Source organism: Callospermophilus lateralis, chromosome 14 (assembly GCF_048772815.1).
Source record: "Callospermophilus lateralis isolate mCalLat2 chromosome 14, mCalLat2.hap1, whole genome shotgun sequence".
In the NCBI taxonomy this organism is placed as follows: Eukaryota; Metazoa; Chordata; class Mammalia; order Rodentia; family Sciuridae; genus Callospermophilus; species Callospermophilus lateralis.
In genome coordinates this window covers 93,445,792-93,463,037 of record NC_135318.1, presented here as the reverse complement: position 1 = coordinate 93,463,037, position 17,246 = coordinate 93,445,792, and the positions used below count along the sequence as shown (strand labels likewise).

The window sequence follows — 17,246 nt, the reverse complement described above, 5'->3', positions numbered from 1 at the left end:
TCATGGGTCAAGGCCAGCCTCAGAAGCTTAGCAAAGTCCTAAGCAACTCAGTAAGACGCTGCGTCAAGGAAGTTTACCCAAGGCTTCAGTGCCCAGAGGTTTTCTTGGAACTTGGTCACAGCCTGCGTGGCTAACCGTAGACTGCTGCCTATCTCCGGGCTGATACCTTTGGTTTGGTTCCTCTAGAGTTTGGAACTAATACTCCATAGCCCAGAGCCCCCAGACAAACTCAATGTTTCTGCCCAGCAGGATGTTCCCAGTCCAGAGGATCTCCCGGTGACTGAGGGCAGAGGCTAGATCTCTCTTTGGCCAGGGTTAGTTCTTCACTACATATTTGTACTTATATTTGTTTTCTTTCTGCAAATTCTCTTCTTTTACTATTTATACACAAAAGGATAAAACAATCTAAATATTCACTAAGAAGGGACTAGTAGAATAAGCCAACTAGAAAAAAAATGGGGGATATACCTATAGACCATGAGGCGATGGCCAGTGTATTACTCAGCTGTCCATTGCTATAACAAAATACATGAGATAATTAACGTATAAAGAGAAAAGGGTTATTTGGGGCTCACAGTTTTCGAAGATCTAGTTCATGTTTGGGAAGACCCAGTATATTTAGGCTTCTTAGTGGGATTGCTGGGTGGCAATGATGGGGAGCACGTAGCCGAGCAAAGCTGCTCACCTCGTGTCCAAGAAGCAAAAGAGAAGATGAGGGGGCACGGTTCCCAAATCCCCTCCAAGTGTGTGCCCCCAGAGATCCAAAGACCTCATTTAATTCTCGCTCTGAAATCCTCTACCACATCCCAATAGTGCTACCCTGAGGACCAAACCTTGAATACACAGGTTGCTGGGACACTTAACCAAACTGCTGAAAGGAACTATTTAGTGAAAAAGAAAGTTGGAAAAGACCTGTACATGTCATATTTCCGTTTACCTGGAGGGGCTTGAATATGTAAACAGTCACTCATAATAAAGACACGAAGGAAGGTTATACTAGAAACCTTTTTAAAAGTCATCTCGCGGAAAAAAAATAAGGTCATCTTGGGGAATAAGAGAATGAGGCATCTCCCATGTGCAGATGCAGTTTTTAAATAGTCCGTATTACTAAAAGGAGAAATGGCTTTTCCAGAGAAGGAAATACTCTGCTCCTTGACTTGCAATGGGGTCACAGCCTAATAAATCCATCATAAGTGGAAAATGTTGGGGCTGGGGTATGACTCAGTGATACAGCACTTACCCTGCATACATGAGGCCCTGGGTTTGTTCCACAGCATGCGCGTGCGCGCACGCGCGCGCACACACACACACACACACACTCACATTTTTAAGCCAAAAGTGCATTTAATAACCTCACCTATGGAATATCATAGCCTAGCCTTGCCTACCTTAAGCATGTTCAGAGGACTTACATTAGTCTACAGCTAGGCAAAGTAATCTAATGTGAAGTCTGTTTTATAATGAAGTGTCAGGTATGTCACATAATTTATTGAATACTATCCAGAAAATGAAAAGCAGAGTGGCTATATGGGTACACACTCACACCATCCCACAGTCAAAAGACTGTTAGCCTGGAGTGGTGACACGCCTGTAATCCCAGCAGCTACGGAGGCTGAGGCAGGAGGATTGCAAAGTCAAGGCCAGCCAGACTCAGCAACTTAATGAGGCCCTAAGCAACTTAATGAGACCCTGTCTCAAAATTAAACATTTTTTTAAAAAAAGGGCTAGGTGTATTGCTCAGTGGTTAAGCTGAGAAAAAAAAAATTGTTAATTCACACCATCATTAAGTCAGGGACCCACTGTACACAAATGAGCCTGGGACATCTTGTCATGCCAGAGAGCAAGGGGGCAGACTGAGAGGACTGGTCATGTATGGAAGGACTCGGGGACCAGCTTCACTGGCCAGAGATGACATCGTTGGAGCACCAACAAGGGTAATCATAGCAACAGGCTGAAACATTAAGTAAGCTGAACTCTGTGAGTTCCTAATTACAAAAAGAGTTCAGCCAGAGGAGGCCTGGAAACCAATTCATTATTTGGAGAACTGGTGAATGAGGAGAAGACCCAACATATACCCCAACTTTAATTTCATTTAATCAAACTATATTCAGGATACCACTGGGTGGATGGCAGGAAGTTTCTCCTTACTGCCGTATTCCAGGTGAGAAGGAAGAAGAAACGTAGCATTAGAGCATGACCACGTGCAGTTCCTGCTGAGCTCACGGGTGAGGGCCAGGGCCACCGCGGCTCCCGACATCATTGGGAAGAAAAAATCAGGTGTCTCTGCCTCCCCGCAGCACCTATGATGTACCCAGGCTGAAACTGAACTTGACAAAAGTCTCTACACCTAACCATCACTGTGAAGAAGAGAGAAAGAAAAAAAGAAAGTGAGGGAGGGAGGGAAGGAGATGGAGTGAGAGAAGGAAGGAAAAGTGGGAAGGAGGGAAACAGAAGGAAAAGAAGAGGGAAGCCAGGTGCAGTGGCACAGACCTGTAACCCCAGCAGCTTGGGAGGCAGGAGGATCGCGAGTTCAAAGCCAGCCTCAGCTACAGTAAGGTGCTAAGCAACTCCGTGAGAACCTGTCTCTAAATAAAATACAAAATAGGGCTGGGGATGTGGCTAAGGGGTCGAGTGCCCCTGAGGTCAATCCCCAGTAATAATAATAAAAAAAAAAAGGCATGAAAAAGTCCTCTAGGCATGGATTTTACATGCAAGTGGGTGGAGTGGTGATCATACACACACCACTTACAACGTGATTGGCATCGCCCTCCCCTTAAACATTCACCATTTCTTAGTGTCAGGAAGCTCTAATCTCCTCTCTTTTCTAGTTCCTTATAAATTTGTGATATGCTGTTGTAAACCACGATTGCCCCACTGTGATCTAACTGCACTTGAAACCATTATTCTCCCCAGAATGTAGATTTTTAAGAAGAGTTTTGATTCTCAAAAAGTCGGAGCACTGTTGATGCTTGGTATTCTTGTCCTAAAGTCCCTGACCACTGAATTAGCCATGTTGACTGCTGCCCCTCGGGGTAGGTTCCTGTGGGCTATGGTCACATTTTCATCCACTGGTCAGGCTGCAGCCCTGTTCAATGTGCACTTCTGTTTCCCTCATTTAACTCACAGCTGACAGCACTGTATCTCATGCTCCAGTGAAGCTTATCTAGCATATTTTCCCCACAGGTAAGTCCCAGATCTTGCTCTTAGGAACACTACACAGCACTTCAGTGCTTGCTTGAAAAAATGCAAATATGCAAAAAAAATAAATCGTGGACTCAATAGAATAGGACACTTGTTTGTAGCAAGTGAGAACTGAAGCAAAAGAGTACAACTTTGAATGACCTCAGCTGGGGGTGTGCATGTGAAAGGACCCAAGTCTTGACAGTTCTGCAGATGTCTGCAAATTCCTGCAAAAGCACTATGAGAATTGAGTACTGCAGGTATTGGTTTTGGAGTTGCACATACGTTTTAGCAGGTTGTCAAATTCACAGAATCTGGAGGAGTGAGGAGTAATTGTATTTCACAGATCCAGGATTGTAGCTAGGTGAACAGACTTGCTCCAGGTAGGCCATTTTTGAAAGAGCCATGGTGGTTTTCAAGTGATAAAGACCTTTGATGCAGCCATAAGAAGTTTGTGCAAGCTTCTCTGCCCACCCGAGAATCTTCCTCCACAGTGTGGAACAACCCCTGCCCAGTGCTGTCTCTGGACAGTGGATGGTCCTGTAGCCATAGGGTTAGTGTTGCCCACCTGGTCCACGGGTCCCACACAGTACCCAGATCCATCCACACCTGGTGCCTTACTCTTTCCCAGCCACTTATTTGTCTGTCAGTCTCCTGGATGTGTCTTGGGTGCTCAGAAAAGGTGTGTCAACTGACAGACACCAGGCTCTAAGCTGGACCGCTGAACTCGAAGTGAAATACAGGAGAAAGACCAGGTGTTTGGGGATGGAGGTGGAAGGATGTGTCACTCTGGGCCGGTAGGGGAAAAGTGAACAATTAAACTAGGAGGATCTGAGGTGGGTTTAGTTAAAGGATTACTTATAAAAGGATAGGGGCTCTAGAATAATCTTTAGGGCTAGCCAGGCTGAGCTGGCACCATCCTCAGCCCCCTCCCCAGGCCAAAGGGAGAGGGAGACGCAGCTGCTTCCGCGAGGAGGAGCAGGGAGGATGGAGACATGTCCTCCTTCAGAGGGGTCAGAGCAGAGTAAGAAGGCAAAGCCCTCTGTCCAAAAGGCACAGTCACCTGAGAGGTATTAAAGTGTCTTCAGGGGGTCCTCCTCCTTCCCCTCTTCCTCTCTCGTGTTTCCGTTCTCTCTCTCTCTGTCATGTTGCTTTTCAATGACTATTTAGTGTCACACTCCCTCCAAAGAGGGAACAGACCCTCGCAGGCATCTGCTCTGGATCTTAGGAGACCCTTCCTCCCCACTGCAGGGTTCTGCTGACTCCAGCCACAGGACTGGGTGGATGTGTCACACCCCAGCAGGAGGAGAGCAAGCGGAGCCAGGCATCCTCCATTCCCAAGAGCTGCCACCCTAGCCAACATGGCAAGAAAAGCAACCCCCCAGGAATTAGAACCTTCACCCCAGGATGCACCAGGCACCCGCATGAGCTGGGGAAAAGGCTCAACCCTTCAAGAGGTGCCTGTGGAAATGGCCAGGGTGCTGCCGACTTGTGGGATGGTGGAGGACGGCCACAGCCACGCCCCAAGTGTGGGCACCCTACCCTAACCCCCCATGCACCCACACCTTACCTGGGGGGTAGCATGGCAGCAGTTGCTGCACCAGGGGAGAAGGGAAGGCTGTGTGAGGCCAGGGCACTCAGTGGGAAAGCAGGTGGCTGAGAGCCCACCTTGGGAGATGGGCCTCTCCTAAGGCAAGGCTCCAGGTCCTGGCACATGCTCTACTGTCCCGATTGAACTTCCCCTTTTAAAACTCAGATTCAAAGCAAATTATGAAGAATTTCAGGATGGCCACTGCAGAGCCAGGGCCATTCTGAATGTGGAATCCTGTGAGCTGCGCCAGTCCTACCCCTATGAAGCCATCCCTGAGAGGAGAGGGACAAGATCAACTGGAGATGACACCATGGAGAGGCAGTCAGGGAATAAGACCCCAACCTCGCTTTCCTCCCCATTTCTGGGTGGGTCTCTTCAATGGGAGAACCCAAATGCCAGCCAGAAGGCAAGATTGCCAGTGGAACAGAATCCACAGAGGTCCGCCTCCTGGGGCCGATGGAAGGACGGAAAGATGTGGAGAGTCTAATCCCACCCAGTCTGCACCCTCGTCCCTCAGGATTCACTCTTTAATATGGGTGGGAAAGAGCTACCATATCACTGGAAGCTAATGTCAGCTTGGTCATTGGTATGGTCTGAATGCTTGTGTCCCCCAGATTCATGTGTGGATCCCTAACCCCCCATATGGTGGTCTTAAGAGGTGAAGCCTCAGCGACATGAGGGTGGGCCTTTCAGGAATGCAATTGGTGTCCTTATAAAGAGGCCCCAGAGAATTTCTCTCAACCTTTCCACCATGTGAGGATAGAGCTCCATACCTGCCATGCTGCCATCTTGGATTTCCCAGCCTCTAGAACTGTAAGAAATAAATTTTCATTGTTTATAAGCTACCCTACCCTACCTGTAGTTTGTTACAGTCACACTCCCACCTGAAACAGAAAGGGAGCCACCAGCGACATCCTCCATAGAAAGTAGTGGGACAGCAGGCAACAATGAAGTAACATCAGCCTGACTGCAGAAACCCTGCTTCTGTAGCTGGTCCCAGAACCTACGGGGTAATGACATCCCTCCACCTGCTCCATGATCCCCTCAGCCTTTGCTAAACAGGGGTCTTTAGCTGGCAGAGTGATCCCACCTTCCTCTCCTACGGGAACTCCACTGGCAGTCCCGTCTTACTTGGGTTGCTATAGTTTTTTCCATAAACTTGTACAGTGGGACGTGGAAATATAATAAGAGATGTCCAATGCACCTCCAAGACTCCAGACCTGGCTCTCCCTGCCCCACTGTAGAGCAGATCTTCCCTTGGCCACTGGGACTATTAGCATAGGCAACATAAAACCCCTCCCTGTGCATGTTGTTTGGCAGCACGAGGAGCCCAGAATAGGCAGGGATATTCCACTTGCAGGGCTTTGGTACCTGGTAGAGAGAGTCTCCCTTCAGTACCAACACTGCTTTGGTTTGGAAGAGTGTATCCCACAGGTCCATGAGTTGGAAGCTGGGTCTGCAGGGTGATGCTATGGGAAAGTCCGATGGGCCTTTAGGAAGAAGGGCCTAGGTCACTGAGGGAGCACCCCAAGGGACATTCTGGGACCTCATGCCCATCCTCTCTTTTTCTTTGCTTCCTAGCTCATGATGTCAGCAGTTTGTTCCATTGTGCACTCCTGACATGTTATGCTGCCTTTGCCAAAGCCCCTAAGTAGTGGGGGAGTCACAAGGTCTAGGGATGGATCCCCCAGAACCATGAGCCCAAATAAACCTTTTCTCTTTACAAGTTAATTGCATTGAGTATTTCTTTATAGTAAAATGAAGTTGAATAATGCAGACATCTCCAAACCTTGTAGAGGCAGAAAGCAAAACTTATTTGAGTGAGTTGTTGGGTAGAATAGTAATAGGGGCCACTTTTCCCACCACCCAAGACCTAAAAAACATCCATAAATGGGGGAGTTGGCATCACATATGGAGTGTTTGCTGGCTCAAGGTGTCCCATCTGCTGCAGGGCATGACCACCCTCCCAGCGAGCGCAGCACCTCAGCTTTCACTAGGACAGCCATTGTTCTCAAGCCACCCACTTCTCCGATAAAAACTGGAGGATTCCATGAGTTTCAATCCTCACTGCCAAACACCTGTGGCTAAACTGGGTGTCACCTCCATATTGTGCATCCCTGGAGAAGGCACAGTGTCAGGATGTGAATGGTGGTGCCCGCACCTGTTCTGTGGCAGGAGAGTTAAATCCATGCCTGGTGAGGACAAGGCATTGACCCCTTAGAGACAGGAATCACACAGTGTCATCACCCTGCCACTCCTCCTCTATAAACTAGCCACTCCTCCTCTATAAACGGGATGGTGGCAATCCCAGGGCTCAGTGGCTTTCAGCAGTGGTGGGGACTGAACAAGCCTGGTGAAGGGAGACCATGTTACCTTCTATCCCCAGCTAAACTACCACCTTGCACATGAACCTATTTTGAGCAAGTGCCAGGGAGGCGGGGAATGGACGTCTGGCACCCACAGGAAGGGTCATCTTGCTACCTGGCTTGTTGAGCACCTTCTATGTGTCAGGTGTCCCCTGGTGGTCATCCAAAGCAGGTCCACTCATGAACCAGGAATGGGATGTTTCCAGAAAATTCTCCCGGTCCTCCTGAGCATGCAAGTGCAGGTTGAGAGAGAGGCAGGGAGCTGGAGGAGAGGCTGAGGGAAGTTTGAGCAGGGAGCTCACACAGTCTCCCTGGGCCCTTGAACAGGCCCAGGCCCAGTCTCCCACTTATTATTCTCTCTTAAAAATGGGGCACTGCTGTATATATCCAGTTATCAGCCATCAGGTAATATTCCTTTCACAACAGTCCACTCAGGCTCCAGAGTCCTTGAGATCCCACAGGCAGGAGTGCAGCTTCTACCTGGGTTGACGAGCAACACAGGAAGTGCTGAACTAAGAGCATTTGCCACAGAGGAAGATGGGAGGTCTCCCTTGCAGTGCTCTACGGGGGGCTCAGCAGAAGCTCCACACCTCATCCTCGTAGCTGCCACAGGTACTCCCAGTGCCAGAGTTGGCTCCATGATAACAACAGCTCGCCAGTCAGTCTCACGAGCTGCCTGGCTGGAGCAGCACTCCAACCCCCAGACCCAAAGAGCCACTAGATGTATTGCCAAGCGCAGCTACTTCCCTATTCACTTTAGAAGGGATATCCTGACCTGCCCAGACCACTGGACACCTGGACACTCACCATGCAGCTTGACCCTGAACTTAGCTGTCTCTATGACCTTCCGGCTTGTACCTGTCCTACAAAGACACCCACAGTTCCTAGTATTTCCTGTTACCAGCCCATTGCCATGAACGGACCAGCATGCTATTTTGCAGGATTTCAAGATTGTCAAGGTTCCTCTGAACAAATGGACAGAACCCTGAAGCAAGATAGTGAAAATATAAGGCTGTCCCTGCAATAGAAATGCAAATTGCTTTTGACTTCTCCTCTGACGGGATTGGGAAAGAGAGCCTTTACCAGGTCAATCAAACACTATGGTGAATGCCAAAAATGCGCGTGCAGAGCTGCAAACTTCAGACTTCAAACTACAGTCTGACCACTCCAACATTACTGTAGCAGGGGTCTAACTTGAAGACACATATATTTTACTATATAAGTATATTTTGCCATTTGTCTATGCTTAGTAATAAATTTGCATTTTTTTATTTGATATAACAAAGGCTTTGATGTAATTTCTCTTAGATTTTGCATTTTTTCGTTATTATTATGCTTAACCTCAAACATTATTGATTCTTATATCATTGTATTAGTATTATGAATAATCACATGAAATGTTGTGAATATAATTATAGGGAGTTTTTTTTTCATTTAGTAGGAACCTTTCCATCAGTGTGGAAAACTAAGAAAATTTCTTCCCGCTGTATAATCTGGCGTTTGTAGCTTAAAGTATATTTTTCTGTGAATAAAATGTACTAAACAAATGCTTATATAATTATATCAAAATGGATTCTGCTGTCATGTATGACTAAAAAGAACCAATAAATTAAAAATATATCCAAAAATGCAAATAAAAAGATGAAAAAAACTATGGTGTTTAGAAATGAAATATTTGGGAGGTGATTAGGATTAAATAAATTCACCTCAGTGAAGTCCCCGTGATTGGATACAGGTGACTTTATAAAGGGAGGGGGAGGGGAGATCTCGGAGGACACCCATCCTTACAAGTGTGGTTCCCACCCCCTGATTCTCTGCCCTGGCTCAGGACTCTGCTGGCCATCCTCAGCTGCTGCCCTTGCCCCTGAAGTGGACCTGGGAAACAAACCTCTCCTCTTTACACTCCTCCACTCTGGTACTGTGTTATTAGCGACAGTGACTGGATTAATAGAAGGCGAATGCTCTGTTTTAATCAGATCACAGATTCATCTTTTATGGGCACATTCAAGTATAAAGTGACCACTTTATTGCTTAGGGCCTGGGAGTTGCAGAGGAACGTAACGTCATTTATATATTTTAAAGGAATTTACATAAGCAGCAAAGGTTCAGTATGGTACATGCTTGGTAAGTGCTTGGAACAGCAAACTCAACAGCAGCAATTAATGTATCCTTCAAAAGACACTCTGTAATCAATGAACTCATGACATTTGAGTATTTAGCCTATTATTTTTTTTTAAAGAGAGAGAGAGAGAGAGAGAGAGAGAGAGAGAATTTTTTTAATATTTATTTTTTAGTTTTCAGCAGACACAACATATTTGTTTGTATGTGGTGCTGAGGATCGAACCCGGGCCGCACGCATGCCAGGCGAGCGTGCTACCACTTGAGCCACATCCCCAGCCCCATATTTAGCCTATTATTAATCCAAATTTAATATTCACCTCAAAACTGGTTTACCATTATCAAATCCACTAAAATGTCCTACTGAAACAATTTTCCAAGGTGAAAAAAAAATACAAAGACTCAAGCTGGGGACATGTTGGCTTCTTAAGAGGGATTTTAAGAGTGTAGATCTTTGTCTCTTCCCAGCAGCTCTCTGAATATGACCCCAGTTTCCTCATGTTAAAATAAGGGCATTGCACAGTCTGGCTGGCTCCACTGGACTAAGGTTCCCATGTCCAGGATCTGCCTATTTTTAGCCCAAGGTATCTTAGGGATGAGGCCAGAATTCCAAATGAGGTCCAAATTTGCAACAACACTAGTGGCCCAGGTACACAGTCTCAGAAAAAGACTCCAAAATGACTTAAAATTAACACATCATACCAAACTTTTTGTTTTATAAGTGAGAAAACTTAATTAAGGAGAAATTTCATGTTTTCTCCTGATTAACCTACTTATCTTTCAAAATTCAGTTCTGAGGTGGAGGTACATAGCTCAGTGGCAGAATGCGTGCCTAGTAAGTGGGAGGTCCTGGGTTCCATGCCCAGCACTGCAGAGAGGAAGAAGAGGAAGAGGAAGAGGGAAGGAAGAGGAGGACAGGGGGGAAGAGAGAGAGGACCTGAGAGGAGAGACTGATTTAATTTAGCCATTCACCCAGAAGATACAGCTGACCACTCCCTACTGTCATCAACATCAAATATTCACTGTTGTCAGTTATCTGCCAGTCCCTGTTCTAAGCACTTAGGATTCATGGTACACAATGGAGACGAAAATCCTTGCTCTCAAGTGGCTTATATTCTAGGTGGGTGGGGGGAGGGCGGGAGGCACTGCACTGTAAATGTAATAAGTAAATCATGCTGTATGTGGAAGGGAGCCAGTACTAGAGGGAGACAGAACAGGATCATGGGGATCAGGAGCACCAAGAGTGGGGATGGCTGAGTTTGTGATTGACTTATTTAGTTAGTTAGTTAGTTAGTTAGTTTTGAGTTTGAGATTTTTACATAGTCTGATAGCCTCATAAAGAGGTGAAAGTTGATTTAAAAAAAAAAAACTTATAGGAGATGGGGAAACGAGCCAGGGAGTATCTGGAAGAGGAAGAACAGCAGTTCAGGTCACAATGAGCAGGCTCTTGAGAGATAAGGCTAGGGAAGCTGGTCACACAGAGCCCTCGGGGCCACCACAGATGCTTTTACACTCCAGGGTTTGAGTAGAGCAGTGATATGATCCAACTTCTTTCCTGCAGGCCCACTTGCTCTGGTTGCTATGTGGGGAATAGAACATGGTGGACAGGAAGAGAAGCTCCGAAAGATGGTGGGGGCTGTTGCAGCCCCTCAGGTAAGAGGCCACGACTGCTTGGACCCAGGGCGGTAGCAGAGGTCAGCTCTGTCCTGAAAACACTACAGGGTGAGCTAAGAGATGAGATGATGCTAATGGGTAAACATGAGTAAAGTGTTTCCTTGAGTTTTGTAACCAAACAAATCAAGCCAAGGACAGGGTTGTGGGAGCTCCTGATTTATACCTGTCAGGTGTATAAGCGACAAACTACCACTTGAAACTGGCAATTTGAAGGGGGCGGGGTGTGGTCAGAGTCTTGTGATTCTGAGCTCTCAACTTGTGGTATCTGACACTATTTCCAGATAGAATTGGAGGACATTCAACTGCTGGTGTTCACTGCAGAACTGGTTGGTGTGTGGGGCTTCTCCCACATCTGATGTCTGAAGTGTAGAGCGTCTGAATAAGAGGTAGTCGGTACTGAAAACCAGAGTGGGAAAGTGTTTTTCCCACACTGTGTAACACATTGCTGCAAACTTAGCAACTTAAAACAATACACCCTTATTCTCTCACACTTTCAATGGGCCAGGAGTCTTTAGCTAGGTCCTCTGTTAAAAGTTTCACAAGGCTGCAACTAAGGTGCCAGGCTGTGTTCTCATCTGGAGGCCCCAGTGAGGAAAATCTGCTTCCAAGCTCATTCAGGTTGCAGACAGTTGGTTTATTTGTGGTTGTAGGATAAGGGATCTAGCTGTTAGCTTGGAGCACCCCGCCATTCCCAGGGGTCACTCACAGTTCTTTGATGTCAACTCCTTCAACACTTCCACCCTCTTCATCAAGCTGTAAGGAAAGTCTTCAATGTAACATAAAGCAATCACAGGCTGACACCGTATCACCTTTGCTTTATTCTATTAGTTAGAAGCAAATCTCTGGACCTGCACACTCAAGTGCCTGAACACCAGGAAGTGGGACACACTCGGGATCACAGTGACCTGTATCATTAGAAGTGTGTGTGCCCCCCATCTCAACAATTCTGTCTCCTGTTAGCTCTGGCATCGCATGGCTAGTGTGACAAAAGAACTTCATTTTCTTTTTAATTTTTTTTTTTTTTTAGTTGTTGACAGACCTTTATTTTATTTATTTTTTATGCGGTGCTTAGAATCAAACCCAGTGCCTCACACATGCTGGGCAAGAGGGCTTCCACTGGGCCCCAGCCCCAGCCCTAAGAATTTCATTTTCAATTTAAAGAAATCTAATGATCAATTTAATTTAAAAACCCATAGTAAACTCAGTTTCAGGAAAAAAAAATTGTGTAAGTAAATGAGACTTCTTTTTCAACTGTAAATTTTATAAAACTAGACACAGATCAAATGTCTCCACTGAAAACTCAGTGTTTAAACAGTATGATTGATGTTAATTGTAAAGATATACACCAAGTTTCAAAGACAATACAAAAACCAGAAATCTCTTAAATAATTTCCAAACTGATGTTGAAATGATAAGATATATTATTAAAAACAATTTTATCTGCTTGTACTTATTTTTGAAAGAAACGAGTTACCAGAGGATTTTAAGTTACACACGTGGTTCAAATTCTATTGCTGAGCAAAAATAAAGAGGTGCTGAGCTTACACTTGGCAAGACACCAATGTCAGCTAATAGTGCAAGGAAACATCTGATTAATGATAGATAGGACACTGTGGAGGGCGCAGAGGGGTGCAGACGGGCTCTCCAAGCGCTGGGAAGGTCTCAGGAGAAGGCCGACCTGTTGCTGACACACCCAGCAGGACGCCCCGCGCCAGCAGCTGCTCCGCCGGCTCTTCGCCCCGTGCCCACTGTGAACGCGCGGCGCTGCTTGACCCTCGCGCAGCGCCGTAGGCCGCGCTGCACGCCGGGCGGCCGCGATGGCGGACGTGTCGGAGAGGACGCTGCAGGTGTCGGTGCTGGTGGCTTTCGCCTCCGGAGTGCTCGTCGGCTGTTAGGCGAACCTGCTACGGAGGCGCTACCTGGACTGGAGGAAGCGGAGGCTGCAGGACAAGCTGGCGACGACGCAGAAGAAGCTGGACCTGGCCTGAGTGGACGCCTCGCGATGCGCGCGCGCGCCCCCGGCTCCCTCGCCCTCCCGCCCGCGGGGCCGGCCCTTCCCCAGCGTCGGTGAGCAGACGGATCGTGGGGCCTGGGTCCGCGGTAGGGTGGGGCCGCCGGGAGGGAGTTGCTTCCCTCCCCAGAGACCAGAAGGAGGAACTTTGCTGAGTACTAGCGCTTGGGTGTAATAGTTGAGCTTCCTGCGGGGGTTTGGTGGCACTGACTTGCCACGTGCAGTGTCGCCGCACCCTGACATCGTTAAAAGTGAAAAATCCTGGAAAGAACGACAGGGAAAAAAGGAAAGGCCATGGGAACCACGAAGATACCTCTTGCACCTCCTCCCCCTCCGTCCATCCCCGTGGCTCCGGGGGACCTCTTTGCATTAACGTTTTGTAAACTCCAGGCAGAAAACTTATGTTGTGGGAAGTTGGTGAAGAGGAAAAAGCAGTGGTCTGGAAGTCAGAATCCTTGCATTTAGTCCAGACTTTCTCATCAGAGCTGTTTGTCATAGATTTTCAGGACCTCCGTTTCTTGTAACAGCAGATCTTAATAATTCCGGGTTTAAAGCTACAGCATAATTATTTGAAGTTAAAGAGTGTGTTACCAACCTTTTCTTTTTTTCTGTTTCCAACAGCTTGCTGAAGAAGGATGTAGAGTACCGGAAAGAAATAAGTTCTTCTTGCACTTTATGAATCTATTTTTAAAATAAAAAAACTTTAAAACATCTTTGAACCTTTTTTTCCTTTAAGGGACAGGGATCTTTTGCCTGCTGTTAAGTTTGCTGTGTGAAGAGATTCTGGATTCTTAAGCTTATGCATTAGCAGTTTTCAACAAGTAACTTCTTTCCTTATGGAATCTATGCCGGGTCGTTGGTACAGCCACAAGGCAGAGTTCACCAGGGAACCATTGTGGGTCCTTTTGTTGGACCAGGAAAGCAAGGGTCTGTGTACACATAACTGAGGTGAGGATGATGTATGTAAGACCTTTGCACTTCAGAGAGTGACAGTGTACCAAGTTCAGAGTAGACATTTCTATTGGCAGAAGTCTCCTGTATGTCTCATTACGGAATATACATGTGAACAAGAAATGTTATCGAAAAGAGCTTGGTGATAAATTCTGTAAATCAAGAGTGAGTGACTAGGTCCACGGTTACTTTTTATTTGCAAGTGATGCTTTCTAGCACACCACCCTTGCTCATTCTTATAAAGATGACTTTTGTGTCTCAGCTCCATAGCAACATAAGGAAATTTAGAAAAGGTGTTCCTACAGAAAGTCTATTAAAGTCACACTACTTCCAACTTAGTTCTTTTTCATTCTGTGAATGCAGTACATAAGGACCCAAAGGATGGTTCTTAGAGCTTCATCCTGTTGGCTCCAGTTAGCTGAAGCTTTCTAGTTACCATCTTTCATTGAGGCTCAGAGTTACAGGTCTTCGAGACACAGTAGGTTTCTTGAGGTACATGTTGCCCTTCAACTATTGGGATGTTCCTTGTTAAGTATCTGAGTTCTGACAAGTTCTGCTTCTGGACCTGTTCCTGTACCCTGTTCCTGGTGGACCTGGTCTTTCCAGGTTCTTTCCTCTTTGCTTGCATGCAGCGCCCTGGTGTACTCAGTCCCCATCTCCTGTCCCATATCTGGGCATCCCTGCCTATGGGCTTGTGCTGCTCATTCCCAAGTCGCTTTGTTTCCCATGGGTCTTCACCCATTCTGTGCCACTCCTAATCTCATTTTCTGTGCCTATTATCTCTTTATGCTCTATGCACATGTGTCCCCATCTCTATAGTGGGGAATCCCCCTTGATATTCTGTCACCTTTTTCTTACCTTTACTCAAATTAGTTTTTCTCCCCTGAAATGCTTTCTCACATACAGGCAGCACCCTTTGCTATGTTAACCAAAACTGGAAACAGGAGGTTGGGAGCCAGGAGTCACAACAGTAGATATCCTGGATATGACATACTGCTGACTTGAAATAAATACCCCACCCCCACTTGCCATGCCATTTAATCACAACATCTACTTGTCTTGGTTGTCTCACTCTTCTATCTTGTCTTCTTTCTGCCCCATATGGGCTTCTCAGACCACCTACTGCATTCCACATTGCTTTAGCTAAATCCTGGATCTTCTTTTCAACAGACTTGGACCTCATCTCATACTTGGCTTCTTTGATCTCAGCAGGTGAAACCCTCCTTGTTTAGGACAGCTGACATCAGTAAAAGTGCCAACTCAAGACCACTGATTATACTACCCTCCAGTTCACCTTGTCAGTTATCCTGGGCTTCCTGATCACATTAGACTCCATCCCCACTTACACATTTACCCCTCAACACTGTTGTTGCCACCAAACTTAGCAGAGGAAGATAACTTCACCTTTCTCATGTGGCCTACCATAAGTGGGTTCTAATGTGTATCCTTCTGGTGTCGCAGTAATGTTTCTTCCCAGTGTATATCTCATTCCTAGGAGATTGCTCTCCATCATATGAGAAGATAAAGGCCGTGAGGTGGGAATTCCCTTAGCTCTCAATGATCTGACTAGAGCAGTGGTTTTCAACAGGGCCGACCATTACGATCATCTAAAGAACCTTCACAATAGGAATCCCTGAAATTTTGCTGCATGTAGTTGGTTTGGGCGTTAGGATTTTAAAGCTCCCCAGGTAACTCTAATGCTCAGTAGAGGCTGAGACCCAGTGGTTCAGGCTCTGTTGCATGACCTTTCCTTTATTGTTGGGGACTGCAAATCAAGTCAAGATGGCGCCTGGCAGTTTGCCAGGAGGAGTGATTTGTGAGGCAACGCCACGGAGCCATTAAGATGATGGGAATTCCTTATTGGCTGATTGCTGTATCTGGATGATGCTAATTGAGTCAAGCTGTGTATAATCAGTTAGGTATATATACCACTGTTGTCCCGCAATAAAGCAGTTCCAGCTTCAACCTTCAAGTTGCTTGTCACCTCCCGGTTATTTTGCCCAGGCGGACTGCAGCACTTTACTTGGAAAGCAGATGTAGGGGCCCCTTCATAGGCTATCTCCTCTCTGGTCTCAGTTGTATCTGTATCTACCCTGGACCTTCAATCTTTCCCAGCTTTCCCTTAATCACAAGAACAGATCTTGACTTAAAATTCCTTTTAGTTGACCCACTTGAGAATGAACATACTACAACTAAGTACAGCATCTTACAAACACAAGGTTGACACAAGAATTCTGTACACAGCATAATTCCATTATATTGTCCAAAAGGAAGCAAAACAAGTTTGTAGTGTTTACTTTGGGTGGGGGGGGGATAAGGGTGAGTAAGAACTAGGAGAGGAAGAACTGTTAGGGTGCATGTAATGTTTCTTAATCTGGGTGCCATTACATGGGGCATACAGTGAAGATTCAGGAAGCTGCATGCTTTCATTCTGCACTTTTTTTTTTCCTGGGTACTGGGGATTGAACTCGGGTGCTTTACCACCAAGTATGTCTCCAGTTCTTTTAAATTTTTTATTTGAGATAGGGTCTTGCTAAGTTGCTGAAGCTGGCATCTAACCTGTGATCCTCCCAGTTCTGCCTCCCAAGTTGCAAGCAATACAGGCAGTACTTGGCTTTATGGACTTTTCTATCATTTTTGAAGAAAGAAGTATATAATAAAAATGTGACAGTTTGGCTTGACCTGTGGAATCAACTTATGTATAGTTCTGAAGAACACACACTTATATTAATGTGGTCCATCATTTGGGAGGTTAGCTGGGTCTATCATGCTTGCTCAAGTAAAATGTTGCCACAGTGGAATTTGGGGATTGAATTTACAGAATTCAGCCCCGCTTGGGGAATAATTATTACCAGCTTCCTAAGAGTGCATGTAAACTGGGGATCAAGGTGAAGATGCATTATTTGCTCGCAGACTTGCTTGGAACAGAATCACCATCCTCCCAGAATTCAGATGGACGACGTGCAAAATCAGAATGGAGAGAAACTACAGTTATATCCCAGAAGACAAAGACTTTGAAAGCAACAGTATGCGCCAAAATCATGCACCCCGTGAAGGCTACACTGGACAGTTCTTGTAGTTATGAAAGTGTTAAAACGCTCAAATCGCATCTTAAGATTTGCTCAGTGAGACTGGCATGAGTCAACAGCATAAAACAGCACCCCAACCCGAGGTAATAACGATACGCTGTGGCACGTGTAGTTTCGCACACCCGGGGCTTCGCGAGTAGGCCACCGCCACGGGCGTGCTACCGCCCTCACTTTCTTCCCGCCTGTCAGCGGGTGGGCGGGGCTAGAGGACGGGCGCGGCGTGGCGTCATCTTCCGGCGCCGCCTTAGTCTCCCTGGCAACCGGCG

General features: G+C 46.4%; 1 pseudogene; it reads left to right on the top strand.

Moving 5' to 3' along the window:
• Positions 1-12,726: 12,726 nt before the first annotated feature.
• On the top strand, positions 12,727-13,651 carry LOC143380608 (mitoregulin-like; annotated as a pseudogene).
• Positions 13,652-17,246: the final 3,595 nt, after the last annotated feature.